Source organism: Podarcis raffonei, chromosome 17, assembly GCF_027172205.1.
Source record: "Podarcis raffonei isolate rPodRaf1 chromosome 17, rPodRaf1.pri, whole genome shotgun sequence".
In the NCBI taxonomy this organism is placed as follows: domain Eukaryota; kingdom Metazoa; phylum Chordata; class Lepidosauria; order Squamata; family Lacertidae; genus Podarcis; species Podarcis raffonei.
Window position 1 is genome coordinate 30,464,609 of NC_070618.1, and position 18,764 is coordinate 30,483,372.

Below are 18,764 nucleotides of genomic sequence, written 5' to 3' on the forward strand. Positions count from 1 at the left end.
TTGTATAGTGCTGCAACTGCAACGATATAGCCTATATTGAAGGTACTTTCTAATGAGGAAGAATATAATGCTTCAGATAAACACTCTTAAAATCATTTTTTTAGTGTACAAGTTGGAAATAAGTTTTTCAATATTGCTGTATTTTAACATTTTGTGTGCACACTGCCTAAAGCAAAACGTTTTTTTGCCAGTTTAACCCCATAACATGTTTTGAAATTTGTAGCTTGGGACATCTTTTAAGCAGCACTAGTGCAGGATTTGCCTTTTTATGTTTTAAGATTTCGCAATTGTTATTGCATATTGTTTTTACTGCTTCTCCTTTTCACTTGGCATGGAAGGGTTACTCCTGAATATATTTTTGTCCTTTGATTGCTGAAAGAAATGGTTGTACCTTTTAGAGCTAACTGAAGAGGGCACAATAATTTTGCACACCTGGCTACTTTAAAGGAGGTGGTTGAAAGCCTGGTGAGCAGTTAAAGCTCTCCTCTTTCGACTTGCAAACAGACTAAGGAAAAGTTCATGCTGCAGATTGCTTCCTTTAAATTGGCTGCGCCCTTGTGAATTGATATCTTAAAGGAGGTAGTCAGTTGCAGTCCCTTTGCTGAAAATAAAAGTATTCCCAATGGATTAGGAACACCTCAGGAAGCATTGTCCCTGCTCTGCCAGTATCATTCCTGGGAGGAGAGAGATCCAAGAGGGCAGGGAGAAGGAGGAGAGTGGTGTTGAAGCAGTAGGAGTCTGTGGGAAGAATATTTGTGAACAGTGCCCAACAAAGGTTAAAACAAAGTGCTACTTTTTTCCCTTTGGGAGCCCAGGAAGGTGTTAACGTCTTCAGTAAAAGTTGTTTGGTTTTGTGATGTTCTATGGGGCTCAGGTCGTGTGTTTCAGATCTGTAGCTACTAATAATGCTATAAGACAGAATTAAATAGCCTTCTAGGTTCTACAGTACCTGGAAAATAGTTGAGCTCAACCCAACCAACAAAGCTGCTGCACATCCCTTCCTACTGAAATGTATGGAAGTCACATGGTAGCAGCGCCAGGTGGTATTTGCCTATCCTATTTTAATCTGTCCTTTATCCAGATAGTTCCATCTGTAAGGAGGCCTTCCAGAGCCTGTTACTGAGTATCGTCTGTCCAGAACTCTTTTTGAAGGGTGTGGGTGGATATGGGGGAAAGCTTGAAATAAGCTTTGGTGCCTTAAAAGGATCCCCATTGTATGATTTTTCTGCAAGCTGAACAAGAACTTCTTCTATATACCCTTGTGCTGCAACAGAGTAATAAAACTGGTAGGTGGCAGCAGAAGAAGGAACTTATTCAGATGGCACCCGTGAACTGAGAATGCTGCCATGTGTGGAGAGATGGATTCCAAAACATTAGCTGGTGTAACGTGCAAAGATGAGAGGCAGCTTCCCTGACTTGTCAATCTGCATGGTGAGTCTGACTCTTGGTCAATTCTTATCCACAATAATGGATCTTTACACTCCACATTTCTCCTTAATCTGGAATACTGACTAAAAGCCATTATGGAGGGTTGACAGACCTGTGTGTGCTTGTCTGGATTTCATGTTACACAGTACTTTATAAGAGATGGTTGCTGACTAGTTTATCACAACCTTCCCCCAGGGCATCCATTTGCTCATGTTAAAAAAATGTAACACTTTCTTCCAAAAAGTACTGCTAGATTGTATTTTTATCACTTCCATTTCAAAGGCATTTTCTATGTAGTATTTATACTTCTCATGTATTTCAAGGTGAAGGAAATGACTCTGTACAAATTTCATTATAACAGAAATGGAATGTGAAATTTGACATTTGATCTCACTGTGGCCCAGATTTTCAGTTCCAAGGAATGTTCTGCATTAAAGAGCCATTGGCTCATACTTCATGTAGGCAATTCTGTGTGGAATGAGCAGTTAGAAATAGAACTCACTGGGGAAAATTATCAGCAGCTGAGTGGAATGAGAAGCAAATATTTATGATCTCAAAACATATTAAAGTAAGATTTCTTCGACTTTCATATTTTCCTACAGACTTTTTCCAAAACTGCCCCTTGAAACTTCATATGTTGGAAATCAATTGTAGCTGTACAAGCAATTGCCATAAGAGATCTTTTACAACTACTTGCTTGTGATCATTACAGTGCCCATTAGATCACAGTTAATCTGGGAGTTAATGTGCCACAGATTTTAACCACAATATAAACAATAATAAACCCATGAGACATTTCCACCAAATGTTCATGGTTTGCCATCTGAACAGCTTTGCGTAAGATAAGAAGAGTTAATGTGCAAGTGAATGGCTGCTGGGATTGCAGAAATCACTAGAATCCATGCAGTACTGCTTGTGGGTAATAGGATTCTGTGGAAACAATTTGTTGGTGCTGCCACATATGTGAACTTGTTCTGTGTTTGGTTAGACCAAGGTGTCCCTTGCTTCTCAATGATTTTTTGAGTGTCTGAAATATAACACTTCTGAGAAGCACAACATGAGTTTTGGGCTGCCTGTCTTATTTCAGGGGGGGAAATTGCATGGAAACTGGACTGAAGACAGACAGAACTTCAGTTAGAAAAAGCAAGACAACCCTGAATGATATAATGATGCAACAAGTTAGCTTTTTCCACCTACAGAGCACATAATAGGGTGCCTTAGAGGAGCAGGTATCTTGAGTACCCTTTTTGCATTTGAAGAGACTTCCAAGAGATATGTGACAGACTGACTTAGAAAAACAGTGGGGAGGATCAAGGCCTTTATTCACAGTGCAATGTGCAACAGTCATGTTGGAGGTGCAGAGCGTGGGGAGGGAGAAACGCTGGAGCAGGAGGAAGCAGTGGAGCAGGTGGCAGCTGGACAACATTTGCTGATCTGTCTCAGGCAGCAAAACGTCTTGAGCAGGCCCTGGGTCTCTTCCCCCCTCCCCCATGATATTTACTTGAACTTGCTGAGTGATGGCCAAGAATTTGGCTTGAAGTGACCTTAGTATATGGGTGTCATCCAACTCCCTCTAATTCAGATGTGGCAACCTCATTTCCAGTAATGGACTGGATGCGGGCTAATAAATTGAAGCTCAACCTAGATATGCTGGAGGTATGATTAGTGGGTGGGTAGGGGACATTCAGTTTGTGCAAGATGGGATAGCACTCCCTCTTGAACTGGTTCACAGCTTGAGTGCAGGAAGCTCCTGCAGCCAATCAGAAGCCGTGCCTTGGTTTTCGAACAGTTTCAGGAGTCGAACAGACACCCAGAATGGATTAAGTTCAAGAACCAAGGTACCACTGTATTGCAGAATAGCAGGACTATGGAAAGAGTGATGTGGTCCTGGTTTTCTCCCAGTGCACCAACTTAACTGTAGTTTAAAGTGATGTGTGAACTGGACCATTGATTGTATGCCTCCCTAAGCTCATTTCGTATAAAAACTTGCTAAAAACAATGTAAATAATAAAATTAAATGCAGTAAAAGTAGTCATGCACTAGTCACCTGTGTCTAAGGAGTAATTCGATAACCTAGCATCCTTTCACCCAGGTCCTCTCTTTTTAATGTGGCTAAAGAATGCTGATTTCAGTGCATACTGCAGACATGCCTGTAGTCTTTCCACCACACCTGCTTTTCCCAGCTGACATACCTGATGAGTGTGTTCATGTCACTGGAGGGCCAGGGGAAGCAGCTGGGAGGAAAGCTTTGTAAGTGAAAAGGAGAGAGAGGAGCATTAGGAACCAGTACTGCAATTTTCCTCTGCTGCTGTGCCACTGTTTAACAAAGAGCCAAGGTGTCAGCCTGTCTGCCCCCCGCCTGATATGTAGGTCTACATAAGTACTGCAGACCAATCTCTCAGTTGAGTACTTGTAATAGAATGTGATTTGTGCTTAAAAGGGGGAGTAGAAAAAAGCCAGAGACACTGCACTCTCATGCATTTTTTAAAAATATTTGGAATCATTGCTACAGAGTTAGAGATATACAGAGATATGGCACTGATTGAGTTAATATGCAAAATTCTTCCTCTCCCACCCCCGTCTCCCTCTAGTTTCCAGAGCCCCTTTTACGTCCTGCCTAATACAGCTTTCCTTCAGTGCCTTCATTTCTCCAACCCATGCTTCTCTTTGCTCTTCTTTTTCATGGTCCTGTACATAAGGGCTGCTGCTGTTGTTGTTCACATCTGTCTGTCTTGATAGACAACGGAGTGCACCTCTAGGGGCGCAGCCAAACCACTGCATTAGCAGTACTAAAGTGACCTCCCTGGGAAGCAAGCCTGGGCAGTGTGTATGGAGGTCCTGGGCTGCCCAGATGACAAGACTCCTGTCTTGGCCCTTCTTGGCTGCAGGATTTGCAGGAAGGAGACGTATCAGGCACCATCCAACCATCATAGACACTCCATTCCGGATTTGTGTAGGGTTTACTCCTTAGCTGGCTCTTCTCCTGAATATATCTCATGAGCCAGCAGAGGTTTAGGATCAGAGTTTGCCTTTTCCTATATGAGCTACCTTCCCAGGTTGACTAGTCCCATCTGTCCCTCACTTCCCTCTGCAGCACGTGCAGAAACCGCCTTCTTGACCGTTGGACCCACTCTTGCTCAATCCAGTGGAGCCTGTATTTGCATTCAGGGGAAGTCCCTAACTCACCGAGGGTTTGAGACCCATCAGCTACTCTCACCTGGTTTAGTCAGCCAGTCGATGCCGTTCCCGGGATGTGGCCGCTGTCGCTCTGACAGCTTCTAGGAGCCACAGGTGAGAGCTGACTGCAGGGTGGGGACGAATAGCGGACGAACTACCCCAGAAGGAGCATGGCGTGTCCCCCACCAGAGGCACTACTTCTCCCCCAGGACCCTATACACGCCGCATAAAGGCTAGTAATGGTTTAAAGCCACACAAAGCTCATGGAAGCTCCAGGCACACTGCCTTCAGTTCTGTCATGGAAAAAAGGTGTAATTTGAAATAACTTGTCCAGCTTTTTTACACTGCCCTCCTTCGTGCCTCTAGGGCTCTCCTCTTCCAAGACCTCAGCTACTTTCTTTACCAGGCACTCCTGTGTCTTCTCAAGATTCCTCCCTCTTGCTCCCTACAGCCTCATCAGTCCTTGGGCTCCGTGTGAAGCTATTCTTCCATCCAAATAGAAACTTTGAACAAAAGGTGACGTGACCATCTATGAGTCAAACTAGATGTGACAAGACAACCGTGTACGTGTGTGTTGTTCATATGCAGAACGGGGTTAGGCTGGATCTATTTTTGCATGAAAAGCAGTGTCAGTAAAGAGAATGAAACCCCTCTTGCCTTAGCTTGCCACATTCCAGTATTTCTAAAAATTCGCCGCTTCCCCTGCCCAGTCAAGCCCTATTAGCAAAGGAAGCTGAACTCTAGAGAAACTCTTGCTGCAGTGGAATGCAATAAGAGAAGGGAGGGGCTTAGTTTCCCTCAAGTGCATTTTAAAAGAACATGTTCAAATTGCATACTTTGTGCAACCTGCAGAGTTTATTCCACTTGTGTCCTAACAGTCTTGAGTTCTTGGGCTACTGGATTTTTAGTTTTGACTAAAGCAGACATTCAATCATATGGTTAGTCTGCAGGTACTGGCAAATACTGCAAATTCATTTGATAAAGGAGCAAAGAGAATTGCTACTAAAGTGTTTTCCCCTTCCTTTCACATGAAGATTTCACACAGACTCACCTGTCCCTCAGAAAAGTGGGTAGCAGGAGCCCCACCAGCCTCTGACCCAGTGTTTGGAGGAATAAGCAAGATTGCAGTTTGCTCTAGAAGGCCTTGGAGGCAAAACTGCTTCTCCACGAATTCCAGAACTGTTTTTGTTCCAAATGACATTTCCAGAGGCAGGCTTTGTAACTGCAGGAGAATAGAGTACTGTTGAGCTTGTGAAACTACTTATGCACTCCCCCCCCCCCTCTATGCAATATTTTCACAGGACTCTGATGCTGGGTCAGCAGCCCCAGAGACTGCCACTATCTCGCCAGAGGACAGGTAATGCATGGCAGGGGGGTAATGGTAGCAATATGCTTGTTTGACCTGAGCTCATATTTTCTACTATACCTCTTTCTTCCCCAATAATGAAGAACCATCTTCAAGGCTAGTCAGTATCCTTGATGAGTCTCTGGTGGCTACCAACGACGAAGCCAACTACTCTGATGGTGGTTTTTGTGCTACTTGTCTCTCCATTCCCCCTCCCCAGTATTCCAGTTCCCTGGTTTTATATTACGGTGACCATTTCTCTCTTATTTCTGTAGGGTATATGAAGCATCAAGAGACCTTCCTTCCTTCCTTCTTTTTATGGGTTTTGTTCGTTGCCCTTTGTTTCTCCAGTTGTGAAGGGAATGGTGCAGGGTGGCATAAAGTCCAGAGACTGAAACAAAATGGCATCAGTGGGAATAACGTGTTCGTCATATAATAGAAGATGCTCAATAAACTGCAGTTAAAGAAAATTATGTGTACGTGATTCTTCTGTAACTAATTGTGGTCAAATCAGTTGGCTCCTCGGGCAAGTTGACCTCTGTGTTACTTTGATGAAACCTGCTTCCCAGTGTTAGTACTATACATGTGTACGGATTCTGGATACATGCCAACAGTGCACAGCTGCCTTCTGTGGAATCTAAGGGGATCTGCAAAGCTTCATGTCCTAATGGGAATTTGTTAGATTACTAGAGTTTTGAGCATGGGGGTGGGGTTGAGTTTGGGTTTTTTACTTCTCTCATTAACAGCACAGTTCATCCTGATTATTTAGAAATGATCAAGCCTTGGCACTGGAAGTTTTCCGCATGTCAAGAAACAAATAGTTTGTGCCTCATTCCACCTTGTCTTGCATACCAATCAAGACATACACAATCTGGTTGGGGAGAGGATTGAAGGAGGAAGCTGTATCACTTTAGCAAGTCATGTTTCCGTAGGGAGTCTTGCCTCGCAAAGCAGTATCCCTAGATTATTGCAATTATGCATTTATTTTGGGCTGAATGCTTAAGGCCTTCAAAAATTTTGTTTCTAATGGAAAGTTGCCTTAGCAGCTATGACCATAAAATCATTCTGTACAAATATCCCACATGTTGATGGAATATAGGCTATCATGAATAATCATGACAGAGATATAGCCATGACCATTTTAAGTATTTCACTAGCTTGAGTATTTCAAATTTAGTAATACCTTTAGCAGTTTTGGCCAAATAATGAACTAACTCTAAATATATCTGTTCAGATCCTTTTATCACGGACAAACACTAAATTGCCATCCTAGAAGAGTGGACAACTAGTATGGTAGTGGACAACTGAAAACCCCAAATTGCATCTCAAGAACATCTTCAGTAAAGCAATTAATATAAAATGCACAGAGTCCCCGTGTTCTTGTTTCCCCTTACAAAGAGTATTGTACCCATCCTTGAGAATGGTGACATCTGAGATAAGCTACATGTGAAAGTCATGATAGCCTAGGGACAGCAGCCCAACTCGAAAGTATTGTTTAGTGGCAACCAATGAATAGCTGAGTACCAGCAACTAAGACCTTGCAAAGAGAAGCGGTTCGTCGCAAAGTGGGTTGGGGGAAATCTCACATAAGCCTGCCAGTACATTTTAGGGAACAGTTCCTTTCATCACTATGGCGCTCTGGTGGAAAATGCTGTTTGTTAAAATTTCCTTTCTGTGCTATTAATGAAGCCAGGAGTTTTCTCAGTATGCTAAGAACATACAGAGCCTGCTGAATCAGACCAATGGCCCATCTACTCCAGCATCCAGTTTTCACCAGATACCTGTGGGAAGCTATCAAGCAGGCCTGTGTCTTGTCACACAAAACATACAATTTTGAGATTGTATGTTTGTTCATTTGCCGTATCCAAGGTTTATGGAGGCTGAAACCCTTCTAATTGTTTAGTGCAATAGTGAGGATTGCTTTGGGGAACTTAAAAAAGGATTTGTTACCTGCTTTTCTGATGAAAACCCGAGTAAACGTGGGATTCTACCGCTGCATTTTATTCCTATCTTTGTACATGGCCTTACCCATTCTCAAATGCTAACAGGAAGAATGTTACGAAAATGTTTCTTGTATGCATGTCATTCCACCTAGTCCTGTAATCTAGAGTTTGTGGTATTGGAAAGCATATTTCTGGCAGAAGAGAAGCCAAAATGAGACATTTAAAAACACCATTGCCTTGACCCGAGGAAGATTGGTGCCTCTGGAAGATGATGCCCTGTTTTTTACTCAGTAGTTCAAATGCACAAAATCCCAGATACCACACCTGCATCCTGCCAGAATAGTTCCCTGCATTTTGTTTTCTGCCTCCTTTTACTGTTTAGTTACTTTTTAAAAAAACACACTTTACAACACAACATAGGACAAAACTATACACAGTATCTGGAATAACCTTTAAAAAAACAAAAGCTGCATATTTCATTATAAAGTGTTCATTTTACAAAAATGAATAAAAGGAGATAAGTTTACAGTAAATTTGCTCCATAGTTGTATTTTTCATTTTTCTCACATGGTGAGTTTAATTTCAAAATCCACCATTTGGTTTATCCATTACCTGAAGGAGGGTGTAACTTGTATTCTCAAATATTATGCACAGAGAATCCTGGCTGTTGTGACTATGAGGGGTGCTAATTCTTTGGTTTTGGTAATTTAGTTCATTCATGCAGTTCAAGTGTGTGTGTGTGTGTACAGTGTATTTAATGGAGCTGAATATCCTAGGGTCGCTCTTTAAAATAATTTTTCCAATACCTTATGTGCCATAAAGCATTCCTGCCATTTTTGTTAAATTCTTTTTTTCATACTTACTTTTTATTGAAAATTTTCAGTGAGAAAGGGAAAGAGAAAATAAAAATAAAAAGAATACTTGAAATTGTGATACGGTACGGAGTATAGATATATAAGCAATACAGTTATTCCAACTACTGGGGGGGAAATGCTAGCAAGACATAATTTTTATAAATGCGTTTTTCTTAAATTCTTGTCCTTTTTAAAATTTCCAACACATTGGAAGTTAGGTGGGGATGAGTGAACCATATGAAATGGAGGCTTATTGATATATGTCATGTGGGAGGGTTTTTTCTGTTGTAATTATTTTATATATATGGCTGTGGACAGGATGCCTGCATTGCAGGGAGTTGGACTAGCCACCTTGATCAAAAAGACACCTATGCCTCTGTCTTATTAAAAATACAATATGCATTGCCTGGATAAGTACTAGATAGAAGCACTCTGCAACAGCCATATAACACTGATAATACCATCTGTTCAGAAGTTCATTATTTATAGGAAAGGTTGAGATGTGGTAATGATGAAGTAAACAGATGGCTATATCAGAGGAAACAGTAGCACTTTCCCTCTTGTGATTGTGTCAAATTGTGTAAACCCACATTTTGTGCCAACAGTTGTAACATGCAAAAAGCTTCACTCCTGTGACATCAACATGTTTTACGTCTATTTAGCTCTATTGGTTGAAGGGGTCTTGGCAGTCAATGCACCTGTGTTACATCCAGGAGATTCCAGGTCCAGATCCCATGTAGGGCTTGAAAATGCTCCTGCCTGACAACATTCAGACCATGACACAGTTAGCTAAAACCAGTATTAAGGGTAAAGGTAAAGGTACCCCTGCCCGTACGGGCCAGTCTTGACAGACTCTAGGATTGTGCGCTCATCTCACTCTATAGGCCAGGAGCCAGCGCTGTCCGCAGACACTTCCGGGTCACGTGGCCAGCGTGACAAGCTGCATCTGGCGAGCCAGCGCAGCACACGGAACGGCGTTTACCTTCCCGCTGGTAAGCGGTCCCTATTTATCTACTTGCACCCGGAGGTGCTTTCGAACTGCTAGGTTGGCAGGCGCTGGGACCGAACGACGGGAGCGCACCCCGCCGCGGGGATTCGAACCGCCGACCATGCGATCGGCAAGTCCTAGGCGCTGAGGTTTTACCCACAGCGCCACCAGGGTATGTATATACAAAATAATGCCCAGAACAGATCATCCATATGAAATGCTAAATACCCATTCTTGAACCCTAACTTCAGCTAGCTGGCTCTCCTCCTCCAAACCCTTTCCCTGCATTTCTATTCTCCCTCCCATCTCATTCTTCTCATTCTTTGTCCTCCGTTTTTCATCTTTCCAATTGCCAGTCTCACCACACACTCCAGCTGCTTCTCTGACTCCCAACTGTGGGATAACCAGCATCATACAACCAATATGCTTAATGCATAGTTAGTGGTTAATACCATAAAGTAAGCTGTCCTGCCAGGCTTAACCTAGGTCACTTCCCCTCACCTTGGGAGGAAATAGGTAAACAAGCTGATTGTCACAAACACACCCATCTATCTGATGAACTCGGTGTGTGGAAAACTGGTTGATCCAGCTTAGCTGCATGGCTCGCACAAGCCACTTTTGTGTTCTTATACCATTTAGGAATTTTCACTACATTCTAACTAAGCCACGTTTTACTGGCTGTGCAGTTATCTGAAGTCCACGAACCTGACCTTTGAAGAGTTTTTAAGTAAAGTGATTTTTATGCTGGGGGGAGAGGGAAACCTAAGAAAGTAAGTTTGTAAAAGACATTAAGGAACTCTTTTTCAAGAGCATATTTTAAAGGTCTAACCACCTATATTCCCATCCTGTACTTTGTTCCTTATTTTGTGATTTTAAATAACTGCTGGAGTTCTCATGCCAAAGAGTACTTGCCCCAAACCTGGCATCCAGGAATTCTTCTTTCTATATAGTGTTCTGAATTAGGGAAGTTAAACTGGATGCAAGACCCCACTAATCACTGGAACCAGCAAGTGTTAAAATATAAATCAAGCCAAGCTATCTTCCTGATGAGGTGATAGCCTGGGTGATGAACCATTAAGCAAGATTAAGGGATAGTGTGGGAGATGGCAAATACCACCCCTCAATTCAGGGTGGGGGAGAGCCAGGGTTGAGTGTTTGGGGGGCAGGGATGTGACCTGGAAGGAAACAACAAGCTGGAGAGAGAGAGAACAATTTTTGATGTTTGTTTGAATCCAAGGCTGTGGCTATGAGAGGACCAATACCCTTTGGGGTGTTAGCTGTGAACCCCTCCATCATTTCTCAGGTTGTATATATTTGTGAATAAACCATATATCATAAAGATACCACAGTCTCCACTATGCCTCATTCCAAAAGGAAACATGAACCCTAGGTAAGCACCTGGAGTCTTGCACCCCTCAGAGTTTGGGTGTTGTGCATCAATATGTTCTGCACCAGCTCCAAACAACACTCCATCGCTTTCCTCTGCTCTCTGACATACCTCGGCTTATATCCTCTTCTTGATGCTTCCAGGACACTCTTTGGGAATTCCTCCTCACAGAGGATGGGATGGTCCTGAACAGATTGTACTGTGTATGTCCTTAAATCTTGTCAATCGTTTTCTTTTCGAGGGAATTTTGAAATTCCTCCATGTGATGTGTCATAAAACAACTGAAAGGGGCATCACACACACAAACTCACACAGAAGTGATACTCCACACTGTCGCTGTGGAGAACAGGCTGGTCTTTGTGTCTGCCTGTAAGACATGAAAAGAGCTATTTTGCCAGAATTGGAGCAAACCAGATGCTCCAGGGAAGCCCTACCTGGAGATGTTGTTGAGGATAGAACTTCTGCGTGGAAGGAAGGCAGGTGCTTTGCAACAAAGCGGTGGCTCTTAATCCACCTTTCCCATTGGCCACACCCACTTTTCTATGATTATCTGCACAGAGAGCACAAAGAAGAACTCTTAATGTCTTTTAAAATTCTTATCATTGCTGTTACAACGGCAACTTCTTGTTATAATACGGTGATTTCCTTTCCTTTATATTACACATTTTTGCAGTGCTAACCCCTTGAAGTGTTATGAAGGTGGCCTATAGATTCGTAGAATAAATTGATTAAGTGAAAATAAATTGAACACATTTATATGGGTCTTGGATGGTTTTATTTCAGTTTCGACTAGTTTTCAAGATAATTATGTGACTGGTCGTGGTATTGGTGCATCATCTTGTAACATTTATGGGAATGAGATCCAGCTGATTTTCTTTCCAAATGGGAGGGTTTAACAACTTTGATTCACCTTTGCAGTCACACACAGTTCCAGGTTCAAGTGTCTTACTCATGCATCTGCGCAAGAATCTATGGAATAAAAGAGATAAGCTCTCAGAGCAGGATGTGGAATTGGGACCAAGATACAGAATGCAAGTAAACACCAACCAGGGCCAATCAGGATATACGTCATACTACTTATTTCCCCAACATAAACTACCTTGATCATCATTGCTAGAAAATTGCATCACTATTTATCTCAAATCTGGAAATAATAAGGCATAAGAGAACCTCGTATTACCAGATCTCTGAAGATAGATGATCTTGTCGACAGACAGATTTATTGACGCTGCAATCTCCTTGTATATTTCTATCACTTCGGTTGATGCTTCCTCTTCCCTGACTTCAGACCCACCCAAAAGTTGTCACATTGAGAAATAAGAGGGATGAAAAAAGAGATGGAACATACTTATTTTGGATCTGAAGCACATAGTTAAAGGATGAAACCTGCCACAAAATGGATGTGGATGGCTTCAAAAGGAAGTTTTTAATGGCTGTTGTTTTATTGCGATTTTAATATTTGGTTGGGAGTCACGCAGAGTGACTGGGGCATCCCAGTCTGATGGGCAGCATATCAATAATAAAATTATTAGATTATTATTATTTTCTAAAGGGGATAGGGGAATAGAACAGACACTATAAACAATCCATGCTGTGTGGCTTCCCAACATTGCAATGCAGATGCAGTGTATAATATCACATCAGTATATTCTGAAATATCTGCTGTGCTGGCTGAATAGTCTTTCAAATGCTAACTGCACCACAGCAATAAAATATGCTGTACTTGTTTTAGCTTAGAAAGTCTTTAGAGGCATATGGTGGGAGAATAGCTTCTTGCGTGTGCCTTCAGGGAGCCAATTTGTATAACGCATTATGCTGCTGCAGATTCAGAGTGCTCTAAAGCCCTTCTGCAATGCAACGATGCCCAGGCCCAAAAGACTCCGTTTTCACTTTGCTCCTGCTCTCCTGTCTTATCTCTGTACCTGCCTTTCTCTAGCTATATCCCACTAGAGAAGACTTTATAAGACAAAGCACATCTGGCATGTATGACAACTACCACCCCCAGTTCCAAACATTCCCTTTTCAGGAAAGGTGCTCAAGAGAACATTGGTCCTGTGGCTTCAGGCATGCTAAGAGGAAACGAGTTATCTAGGCCCATATCTGGTTGATTTTTGACCTGGGATTGGCACTGAAATGACTCTGCTTAGCACAATGGATGACTTATATTAGAGAAGAGAGTGGGCCTGCTCCTGCTTCTTCATGGTGCAGTGATTTTGGATACCATTGACCATGGTACAGTGGCCTAGCGTGGGTCGTCAGCACCTGGGGCCTCGCAGAGAGGAGGGAGGGAGGGAAACGGATGGAGTACAGATGCACATTCAACTGCCTAATGGCATCTGTGTCACCCGCAGAGATAAGAAGAGTCGTTCCATTGTCTGGAGAGGTCACTTCCTGGTTTGCATGGAGAAGCTGTTATCAGTGGAGCCCAGCAACAGAAGCATGCTGCTGTATTGAGGCAGCAGCAAGTGTTGAAAGTTTGTTCCCCCCAACCATTTTGCACCTGGGGCAACTGCCCCTGTGCCGCCTCCATGCTACACCAGTGCCATCATATTCTCCTGGACCAGCTCTGTGGTTGGGGAGGTAAACGCTACTCATTTTGAAAGAGGAGCTTTGGTGGAGGTGATTTGGAGTAGAGATGAAGAAACCTCATCTCTGCTTCAAATTGCACAACAGAGAGTGGAGGAAGGCTTTCAGAGGATCTAACACTCTTGTATATTTGCAGCTAGCCAGTAAACCTGACACATTCAGTAGCCTCACATTTACATCGCACAACACACTCTTTCCCATCAATGAAGACACATACCGTATAGCTGTAGGACCTCAATTTCTTTTGTGCAAACGAAAATAATGGCGTAATGGACGTAATCTGTCTTCATGATGTAAATGGTGGTCTTCCCTGCATCTGAATCAGGACCACAAAAGAGATCCTTTAAGGGCACACACTTCTCTTACAGTTTGGTGCAGCAGTTACCTCAGATGGGCATATGCCTTGGGGGGGGGCGTGGTTCCAAGTAGAACTGATTCCACCCCCACCCCAGTTCTCCAATGTATTGGCAATGGCATCGCCATACAAGGTTTTGCTGGAGAAAGTGGATAGAAGCTTTCCTTCCTCTCTCGTAGCACTAGAATTCAAGGGCATCCAATGATTCTGAATGCTGGAAGACTTGGGACATTTAAAAGAAAGCACTTTATTACGCAGTGCATACTTAAACCGGTCTTGAAAGACCTACATTGGCTCCCAGTACGTTTCCGAGCACGATTCAAAGTGTTGGTGTTGACCTTTGAAGCCCTAAATGGCCTCGGCCCAGTATACCTGAAGGAGCGTCTCCACCCCCATCGTTCTGCCCGGACGCTGAGGTCCAGCGCCGAGGGCCTTTTGGCTGTTCCCTCATTGCGAGAAGCAAAACTATAGGGAACCAGGCAGAGGGCCTTCTTGGTAGTGGCGCCCGCCCTGTGGAACGCCCTCCCACCAGATGTCAAAGAGATAAACAACTACCAGACATTCAGAAGACATCTTAAGGCAGCCCTGTTCAGGGAAGTTTTTAATGTATGACATATTGGTGTATTTTTGGTCTTGTAGAAGCCGCACAGAGTGGCTGGGGAAACCCAGCCAGATGGGCGGGGGACAAACAAATTATGATGATGATGATGATGATGATGATGATTAAACTGTGGAACTCCTATAGGAGGCAGTGATGGCCACAAATATGGACAGCTTTAAAGGGTGGGGGAGATCTATTGATGGCTATTAGTCACAGTAGCTATGCTCTGATATCCACAGTTGCAGACAGCAGTGCTCCTGAATACCAGTTTCTGGACCCCACCCCCTGCATTAAATCAGATTTCTCACTTTTCAGCGAAAATCCAATGTTAAATAAACCCATTGTCAGTAATCCATTTGTGATTATCTCAAGTCCCCATCTGCAACATTAAGCCCCCAACTGGAAGCCCCTATCAGATAGAGGTGGATTGGAAACAACTTGGCTTCCCATGGGAGGGTCGTTGGAATATTGTGATTTCCTTCCACCCTGAACGAAGAGTAAATCACTTGCTGTTTACCTGTCCTGTATATTCCAGGCTGCTCATCTGGGGAAAAACGAGTCTGCAATCTTTTACACTCCTTCCCTCTGGAAAGAAAATATAAGATCATGGCGCTTCTGCAGAAGTGAGCTTCCTCCCACTATTTGTACCTGCAGCAGCTGAAATTTGGGATTGGAAGCCTCTCCAGATCATTGCATTTTAGTGCCCCCACCCCCACCCCCGCCCCTTCACTCCAGCAAGTGAACTGATGGGCCAAAACAAAGGAAGGTGGTCTCAAAGTAATTCAAGAGAACTTACACTGGAACCCATGTTTTGAAAGCAATGACTCCATTATCAAACACAACTGTAGTATGAATCCTGTTGTCCTCCGATGGTTGACCTTCTTTCATAGCCAGTGCAATGAGGTTCCATTTTCCAGCAAACTAGAAAGAGGAGTTAAGTCAATTTCCTCACCAAAAATGCATGCATTGGAATGATCCTCTTTCCACTCACTCTTTGATGGTAGTGGTGGTGGGGGAATAGTATATAGAAAGCAGAATTCCTGGATGTCAAGATTCAAGTTTGGGGCAAGTACTCTTTGGTAAGAGAACCCAGCAGAGATTTAAAGTAATAAAATATGCATCATCATCATCATCATCATCATCATCATTAATACCCCCCCCCCGAAATCTGGCTGGGTTTCCCCAAACGCAAAACCAATAAAACATCAAACATTAAAAAATTCCCTAAACAGGGCTGCCTTCAGATGTATTCTAAAAGTCAGATAGTTTTTTATTTCCTTGACATCTGATGGGAGGGCGTTCCACGGGGGGCGGGGGGGGGCGGGAATCACTACCAAGAAGGCCTTCTGCCTGGTTCCCTGTAATCTCACTTCTTGCAGTTAGGGAACCAGCAGAAGACCCTCAGAGGAGGACCTCAGTGTCCAGGCTGAACGATGGAGGTGGAGACACACCTTCAGGTATACTGGGCTGAAGCCATTTAGGGCTTTAAAGGTCAGCACCAACACTTTGAATTGTGCTCGGAAACGTACTGGGAGCCAATGAAGATCCTTTAGGACCGGTGTCATATGGTTTCGACAGCCACTCCTGGTCACCAGTCTAGCTGCTGCATTTTGGATTAGTTGTAGTTTCCGGGTCACCTTCAAAGGTAGCCCCACATAGAGCGCATTGCAATAGTCCAAGCGGGAGATAGCTAGAGCATGCACCACTCTGGTGAAACAGTGTGTAGGCAGGTAGGGCCTCAGCTGGCATACCAGGTGGAGCTGGTAGACAGTTGCCCTGGATACAGAATTGACCTGTGCCTCCATGGACAGCTGTGAGTCCAAAATGACTCCCAGGTTGTGCTCCTGATCCTTCAGGGGGCACAGTTTCCCCATTCAGGACCAGGGAGTCCCCCACATCCACACACCCCTGTCCCCCAAAACAGTACTTCTGTCTTATCTTGTCAGGATTCAACCTCAATATGTTAGCCACCATCCAGCCTCCAACCACTTCCAGGCACTCACGCAGAACCTTCACTGCGCTCACTGGTTCTCATTTGAAGGAGAGGCAGAGCCGGGTATCATCCACAAACATCCACAAACACCCAGCCCAACTCCCCTGATGATCTCGCCCAGTGGCTTCGTATAGATGTTGAAAAGCAGCAAAGGGTGGAAATATAGGCTGTTAGACCTTTAAAGTTTGCCATGTAAAGTGAGTTCCAAAATGCCCCCTTTAAGCAGTTTCTTTTTAACATTTCCTGCTTCTCCAGCATAGGAAAAAGACCACATGTTGGGTAAGTGAAAAACTGGTTTCCTTACAAACCCTCCAAAGGTCAGATTCATGTGCTTCAGAAAAGGTTGCACAGGCAGTAAAACACAGCATAGCTACAAAGTGATGAAGGTTCCTAAATTAGTGGAATAGGAACTCAAGAGTGGCTGGTGAGAGCCACGCAGTTGAACTGGAGCAACCAGTTCAAACCTCTTTACATACGGAGCTTCGCAGGTAGACTTAAAGGAGAACAAGATTCCTCCCAAGCTGAGGGCATAGCTAAGGCTGGTGGGACAGCTTATGTTAAAGTATTAACCCCTTCATGCATTAATTAAGCATATTGGAGATATATATGTGTGTGTGTGTGTGTGTGTGTGTGTGTGTGTACACACACACACACACACATATAGGCACACAAACAGCAGAACAAAGATAACATCCTCTCACTCACTTGCATATAGTTCACAGCTACTGGAAGTGCTCACAACTTCCATAACGCCTGAGTAAATAAGAGACCAAATCCCATTGGCTACATATGTCAAAGATCTCCATGTGCTACTATTTTGTGCCCTCCTTAGATTAAAGGATTGTTGGGATATCTTCTACCTCCTGCCCGCAGCCCAAGACAGGTGGTCATTGTGTTCCAAAGTTCAAGGACCCAAAATGGCAGTGTCAAATCATAGCCTCACTGTGGCTTTGGAGCCTTGAACTGACTGCTGGGAGACATTCAACACTTTTCTTGCTGCCACAACACTTCAGTAGCTGCCATTTTGTAATGGGACAAGTGTCTCCATCAGAAATAGAGCTGACAGATGTAGTGTCCCCTCCTACCCTCTACTTTCTGCTTTGGTCTGGATAAAAACACCCATTTGGAGATACGTTTGTGGTTACCTTTGTGATATCGAAGTCTGGCTGAACATTGACAAGGGCTGAAGCATGAAGCAAGTATAGACAGGTCAATGTCAAACTCAACAGTCGATGTTTCATCCTTGCAATGGTCTCTAGCTGGGCAAGATCTGCAGTGTCAGTATAGATCTTCCTTCCTCAAAACTTATCCAAGAGTATCCACCCATCCATCTCTTTGAAGCTATTTCTGCACCGGAAAGAAAGATTACTGGGTTATTTTGAGAAGTACCGGTAATTGTTTCATTAGTAGGCATCTGAAACGTATAGGACACTGTGCTCATCACCACTTGTTCTGCTGGGAATCTAATGAGTCAACATGTGACTAGATCCCACTCCAAAGGTCAATGGGAATATTGCCAACCTTCATCAACGATTTTAGCACCCCCTTTTTATGGAGAGGTGGGAAAGCTTTGGTTGCTCTCAGCAGCCTGGAAGTGTCAATGTTTTATTTAATGATATTTTATGTTCTTCTGCTGAGTCCAGGCATCTGTGGGTGTTGCTATTGAATGTCATGTCGGCTCACAATAAGACCTCCCTCACCCATGATCTGATTATGGATGAGGAGACTTATCTGGTCTATATAAATGAGACGTGGGCTGCTGAGCAGGGTGCAGTCACTCAGTTGTACCCACCATGTACCTGACCCACCAGGCACACTTGAGGGTTGGGGAGCGGGAGTTGCTGTAGTCTATAGAGATTTGAGGGAGCGGGTGGCGCTGAGGTCTAAACCACTGAGCCTCTTGGGCTTGCCAATTGGAAGGTCAGCGGTTCAAATCTGTGCAACGGGGTGAGTTCCTGTTGTTCTGTCCCAGCTCCAGCCAACCTAGCAGTTCAAAAGTGTACCAGTGCAAGTAGATAACTAGGTACCGCTGCGGCTGGAAGGTTAACAGCATTTCCATGTGCTCTGGCTTCTGTCACAGTGTTCCATTGCGCCAGAAGTGGTTTAG

General features: G+C 43.7%; 1 protein-coding gene and 1 long non-coding RNA gene across 21 annotated transcripts in view; one reads left to right on the forward strand and one right to left on the reverse strand.

Moving 5' to 3' along the window:
• Positions 1-6,420, forward strand: part of RIMKLB (ribosomal modification protein rimK like family member B) — a 46,662-nt gene extending 40,242 nt beyond the window's left edge. For 3 of the 20 annotated variants that reach the window (XR_008328275.1, XR_008328277.1, XR_008328273.1), the window contains one exon: positions 1,274-6,420. The gene's annotated coding sequence lies outside the window, so the exon portion shown is untranslated. The remainder of the gene's footprint in view (positions 1-1,273) is intronic. The other 17 variants (XR_008328282.1, XR_008328285.1, XR_008328286.1 and 14 more) reach the window with 17 other exon arrangements.
• Positions 6,421-11,880: 5,460 nt separating this feature from the next.
• LOC128405391 (uncharacterized) lies at positions 11,881-15,249 on the reverse strand. Its single transcript, XR_008328293.1, has 4 exons — positions 15,182-15,249; positions 13,926-14,024; positions 12,303-12,404; positions 11,881-12,091 (listed from the first exon to the last, which is right to left on the reverse strand). It is a non-coding gene; the product is annotated as an uncharacterized LOC128405391 (long non-coding RNA).
• Between the last annotated feature and the right edge of the window lie 3,515 nt (positions 15,250-18,764).